Raw genomic sequence first — 6,708 nt, forward strand, 5'->3', positions numbered from 1 at the left:
TTTTAAAAATGACCAATCGTTTCGCTAGATAAGACTCTTATTCCTTGCCTGGGATCGCGTAGAGCCCTTTGAAGCTGCACTGAAACTGCAATTTGGACCTCAACCCGGTGAACCCCACTGAAGTTCACTATATGGGGAAGAATATGGAGAATGACATTTTCATTTAGAAGTGAACTAATCCTTTAAAGACATTTTCTAAATGTCTATTTAACATCTGACAGGAAACATCTTAGAGACATAACATCTTAGAGACATATTGCAGATGAGCAAACACTCTCAAAAAATACATGTGATGCAAATTTTACCAGGAAACCTCGCCAAAAACATGGATTTTACCCCTGGAACGCATTTTTTTTACCGTGAGACCCCCCTGAAACACGACTGGGCTAGTTTTGAGAAGCAGTTGTGCAGGAAAACCTGGCAACCCTGATGTACATAGAGCACCTTTAAGGAATATAATGTTGTCCTTTTTTTTTTTTAATTTAGTAAATCTCTGTTGTGCAGCACCAAAAAATAAAATGATAAAGCGGTTACATTTTCATTTTACTACATTTTAAAACATTAATTAAATTGTTAGTTTTATGCGTTCATTTGATTACCACCATTTTTGATCATATATTTGAAGATGCAAAAGCCTCTAAGTGCCATCTGAAATTTTCTTCTAAAATGAGCATTTTTATCAAGCTTGTATGTTTATGTTCAGTTATTTCACTTCAATGGCAATGAAAATGACCTATTAATTGCATTGAAGTGAAATTACTGAACCTAAACATACAAGCTTGATAAAAATGCTCTCATTTTAGAAGAAAATTTCAGACGGCACTTAGAGGCTTTTGCATCTGAAGTCTTCATTTGTATTATATCATAAAAAGAAAAAATAATTTTCTGAATAAAATAAAAATTTAATATAGGCTAATTTCTCTATTATTCTTAAAAAAAAAAACATAATACACTATTCATGATAAAATAAGTTAATCTAATCCATAATCAATAATTGTTTCAAGTTTGTTATAAAGCATTTGTTCAACAACAAAAAATGTTTTCATTCATAGTCATTTTAACTGATGATAATAATTGACTGTTCAATAGCCTACTATATATTGTGAAAACCGAGATATTTTCTTGTTATCATACCATGAAAATCTCATCCCTTTACAACCCTATTTTTAACAAAGCCCCACTGAACAGATATCTCTGAACACCTACAGCTTCAGTCCTGAAGTAACCTGAGGTTGATGAAGGACACAATGGTCCTGGATCAGCTCTTGAGGGGGTTTAGAGCTATATTCTTTAGGTTACCAGCCTAGATGTTTACTGCACAACCCCTTCAATCCATACAGTAGATCTCTGAGCACAGACATCACATGTGTGTCAAAATAAACAAACAATGACATAACACATTTCTTTATAACACCATACAACCATAAATCATGCAAAACTAGCTGCTGCTAGTTGAAGTTACTACATCTAATAGCACACTGTAATATAGTTGATAACATCATATAGTAGCTAATATAGTGTATATGTTTGGCAGACTTTGGCTAACAAATAAAATCGCCATGGTAACCATAGTGTGCGCCAAAATACCAGTTTTAGTTACTACAGCTGAACTGGAAGGTAAGTTGGTAGCGTTATTAGCCGCTGCTGTCATTAAAATAAATAAATAAATAAATATAAGCCTCTTACACTTTATTACTACTTTACAACAAAAACAATAATCATTGTATTTTCTCGGAAACTCTACGGTGATTTAGTTTGAGAAAAACAGAATGAAACGATAATTCGGAGAAATGTCACATCTAGTAGCGCGACAACTATCGATTTAAACACAAACTAACAAAAATACAACTTGTTTTTACACTATTGTAGGACTGTAATCCATTATTTAGCACAAACAATACTTATCCATTAATTATACTGAACACACTTACCATTAGATTAGTGTAAAGTATTCATTTTGGTGCCATAACAGCGGGTTCAGGATCAGTGGCTCTCTCCAGTCCAGACACTTCAACAACAACCAACCCAAAGTCACCTTTAGTCAACTCTTTGCCGAAAAACACACTTTACTATAAGTGTGAACAACCCTGACTTCAGCTTCTCGCGCTCGAGTCTTTAATAAGTTATTTTCTCGCCAGTATTTTCTCCAAACTGAACGTCGGCAACGATTTGCATGTGCGTGTTTTGAGAGATCCAGCACTGTGAGTGGAGTCAAGCGGCAGAGCAGCTCCAGTGCGGGTCGGCCCTCCTCCCAGTGGGAGGGAGCAGCGCTTCCCTGCCGCCCGCTCCGGAGCAGCTGTGCCGCTCTGCCGCCCTCTGGGACCCATTCGCTGCTCTGCCGCCAGACGCCACTCAGCGGAGCTCCTTCAGCTTCATCTTATGTAATGTATTCGTGAAACAGTTCTATTATTTATATACTCAAATATGACTCAATATTATACATACAAGTACAGAGCTTTAAAACAGAGCTATAAAATTAGTTAGAACAGCTCAGAATCATATCATTTGGTTTTGGGAGAATTTGATACAAAAGAGTTCATATTGAGATATTAAAGTTGATTCAGACTGGCAAATGTGAGCATGGTTTGGGACATTATTGAGATGTCTTTCAAAACTCTAAAGAAGACGTGAAATTACTGGAGATTTTCTTACTGGAAAAATTTAAAGTGATGGTTCACCCAAAATGGAAATTCTGTCATCATTTACTCACGCTCATGTCACTCCACTCATGTTTAGTCCAAATTTTCTGAAGAGACATGATCACTTTATTGATTGAATTTGGGCTTTTATTCACATATAAACATTGATCAGCGAACAACAGAAGCTCAGTTTGAAGCTGAGAAGAACAAACCTCTTGAGGATGCTTGGATGTGCACGTAACACATGAGAATGAACCTCACTGGTTTTACTGAAGCTCAAACGTGCTGCGTAACACACGAGAATGAAGCTCATTGGTTCTTGATGAAGCTCAAACGTGCTGCGTAACACATGAGAATGAAGCTCATTGGTTCTTGATGAAGCTCAAACGTGCTACGTAACACACGAGAATGAACCTCATTGGTTCTTGCTGAAGCTCAAATGTGTTGCGTAACATGAGAATGAACCTCATTGGTTCTTGCTGAAGCTCAAATGTGCTGCGTAACACATGAGAATGAACCTCACTGGTTCTTGATGAAGCTCAAACGTGCTGTGTAACACATGAGAATGAACCTCATTGGTTCTCGATGAAGCTCAAACGTGCTGCGTAACACATGAGAATGAAGCTCATTGGTTCTTGATGAAGCTCAAACGTGCTACGTAACACACGAGAATGAACCTCATTGGTTCTTGCTGAAGCTCAAATGTGCTGCGTAACATGAGAATGAACCTCATTGGTTCTTGCTGAAGCTCAAATGTGCTGCGTAACATGAGAGTGAACCTCATTGGTTCTTATTGATGCTCAAACGTGCTGCGTAACATGAGAATGAACCTCATTGGTTCTTAATGATGCTCAAATGTGCTGCGTAACACATGAGAATGAACCTCATTGGTTCTTGATGAAGCTCAAATGTACTGCGTAACACATGAGAATGAACCTCATTGGTTCTCGATGAAGCTCAAACGTGCTGCGTAACATGAGAATGAACCTCACTGGTTCTTGATGAAGCTCAAACGTGCTGCGTAACACACAATGAACCTCATTGGTTCTCGATGAAGCTCAAACGTGCTGCGTAACACACAATGAACCTCATTTGTTCTCGATGAAGCTCAAATGTGCTGCGTAACACACAATGAACCTCATTGGTTCTCGATGAAGCTCAAACGTGCTGCGTAACACACAATGAACCTCATTGGTTCTCGATGAAGCTCAAATGTGTTGCGTAACATGAGAATGAACCTCATTGGTTCTTGATGAAGCTCAAATGTACTGCGTAACACATGAGAATGAACCTCATTGGTTCTCGATGAAGCTCAAACGTGCTGCGTAACATGAGAATGAACCTCACTGGTTCTTGATGAAGCTCAAACGTGCTGCGTAACACACAATGAACCTCATTGGTTCTCGATGAAGCTCAAACGTGCTGCATAACACACAATGAACCTCATTTGTTCTCGATGAAACTCAAATGTGCTGCGTAACACAATGAACCTCATTGGTTCTCGATGAAGCTCAAACGTGCTGCGTAACACACAATGAACCTCATTGGTTCTCGATGAAGCTCAAATGTGTTGCGTAACATGAGAATGAACCTCATTGGTTCTTGATGAAGCTCAAACGTGCTGTGTAACACATGAGAATGAACCTCATTGGTTCTCGATGAAGCTCAAACGTGCTGCGTAACATGAGAATGAACCTCACTGGTTCTTGATGAAGCTCAAACGTGCTGCGTAACACACGAGAATGAACCTCATTGGTTCTTGCTGAAGCTCAAATGTGCTGCATAACATGAGAATGAACCTCAATGGTTCTTGCTGAAGCTCAAATGTGCTGCGTAACATGAGAATGAACCTCACTGGTTCTTGATGAAGCTCAAACGTGCTGCGTAACACATGAGAATGAACCTCACTGGTTCTTGATGAAGCTCAAACGTGCTGCGTAACACACAATGAACCTCATTGGTTCTCGATGAAGCTCAAATGTGCTGCGTAACATGAGAATGAACCTCATTGGTTCTTGCTGAAGCTCAAATGTGCTGCGTAACATGAGAATGAACCTCATTGGTTCTTAATGATGCTCAAATGTGCTGCGTAACACATGAGAATGAACCTCATTGGTTCTTGATGAAGCTCAAATGTGCTGCGTAACACATGAGAATGAACCTCATTGGTTCTCGATGAAGCTCAAACTTGCTGCGTAACATGAGAATGAACCTCACTGGTTCTTGATGAAGCTCAAACGTGCTGCGTAACACACAATGAACCTCATTGGTTCTCGATGAAACTCAAACGTGCTGCGTAACACACAATGAACCTCATTGGTTCTCGATGAAGCTCAAACGTGCTGCGTAACACACAATGAACCTCATTGGTTCTCGATGAAGCTCAAACGTGCTGCGCAACATGAGAATGAACCTCACTGGTTCTTGCGGAAGCTCAAACGTGCTGCGTAACACATGAGAATGAACCTCATTGGTTCTTGATGAAGCTCAAACGTGCTGCGTAACACATGAGAATGAACCTCATTGGTTCTTGATGAAGCTCAAATGTGCTGCGTAACATGAGAATGAACCTCATTGGTTCTTGATGAAGCTCAAATGTGCTGCGTAACACATGAGAATGAACCTCATTGGTTCTTGCGGAAACTCAAACGTGCTGCGTAACACATGAGAATGAACCTCATTGGTTCTTGATGAAGCTCAAACGTGCTGCGTAACACATGAGAAAGAACCTCATTGGTTCTTGATGATGCTCAAATGTGCTGCGTAACACATGAGAATGAACCTCATTGGTTCTTGATGAAGCTCAAACGTGCTGCGTAACACATGAAAATGAACCTCATTGGTTCTTGTGGAAGCTCAAACGTGCTGCGTAACATGAGAATGAACCTCACTGGTTCTTAATGATGCTCAAACGTGCTGCGTAACACATGAGAATGAACCTCATTGGTTCTTGCTGAAGCTCAAATGTGCTGCGTAACATGAGAATGAACCTCATTGGTTCTTAATGATGCTCAAATGTGCTGCGTAACACATGAGAATGAACCTCATTGGTTCTTGATGAAGCTCAAATGTGCTGCGTAACACATGAGAATGAACCTCATTGGTTCTCGATGAAGCTCAAACGTGCTGCGTAACATGAGAATGAACCTCACTGGTTCTTGATGAAGCTCAAACGTGCTGCGTAACACACAATGAACCTCATTGCTTCTCGATGAAACTCAAACGTGCTGCGTAACACACAATGAACCTCATTTGTTCTCGATGAAGCTCAAATGTGCTGCATAACACACAATGAACCTCATTGGTTCTCGATGAAGCTCAAACGTGCTGCGTAACACACAATGAACCTCATTGGTTCTCGATGAAGCTCAAACGTGCTGCGCAACATGAGAATGAACCTCACTGGTTCTTGCGGAAGCTCAAACGTGCTGCGTAACACATGAGAATGAACCTCATTGGTTCTTGATGATGCTCAAATGTGCTGCGTAACACATGAGAATGAACCTCATTGGTTCTTGATGAAGCTCAAACGTGCTGCGTAACACATGAGAATGAACCTCATTGGTTCTTGATGAAGCTCAAACGTGCTGCGTAACACATGAGAATGAACCTCATTGGTTCTTGTGGAAGCTCAAACGTGCTGCGTAACATGAGAATGAACCTCACTGGTTCTTAATGATGCTCAAACGTGCTGCGTAACACATGAGAATGAACCTCATTGGTTCTTGATGAAACTCAAACGTGCTACATATCACACGAGAATGAATTAACCGTAACTGTTGTGTGCATTGATAACTGTTTATATGTGAATAAAATTCTGAATTCAATCTGTTCAGTTCATAACTGATTGTGTCTCTTCAGAAAATTTAGACTAAACCGATCAATTCATACGGATTAGGTTTTATGATCTTTTTTATGAACTTTTTGAAGCGTCAAAGTGCTAGTTACGTAGCTCTCAAGAGAAGGACAGAAATCATTCCGATTTCTTGAAAATATCTTCATTTGTGTTCCGAAGATTTACAGGTTTGGAGCGACATGAGGGTATATAAATGATGACAGAATTTTCATT

The 6,708-nt window shown here is 39.8% G+C and overlaps 1 protein-coding gene across 4 annotated transcripts in view; it reads right to left on the minus strand.

Moving 5' to 3' along the window:
* Positions 1-2,300, minus strand: part of LOC125266079 (caskin-2) — a 73,358-nt gene extending 71,058 nt beyond the window's left edge. For 2 of the 4 annotated variants that reach the window (XM_048186560.1, XM_048186550.1), the window contains exon 1: positions 1,932-2,300. The gene's annotated coding sequence lies outside the window, so the exon portion shown is untranslated. The remainder of the gene's footprint in view (positions 1-1,931) is intronic. The other 2 variants (XM_048186577.1, XM_048186566.1) reach the window with 1 other exon arrangement.
* Between the last annotated feature and the right edge of the window lie 4,408 nt (positions 2,301-6,708).

This window comes from Megalobrama amblycephala, linkage group LG1 (genome assembly GCF_018812025.1).
Source record: "Megalobrama amblycephala isolate DHTTF-2021 linkage group LG1, ASM1881202v1, whole genome shotgun sequence".
NCBI lineage: Eukaryota > Metazoa > Chordata > Actinopteri > Cypriniformes > Xenocyprididae > Megalobrama > Megalobrama amblycephala.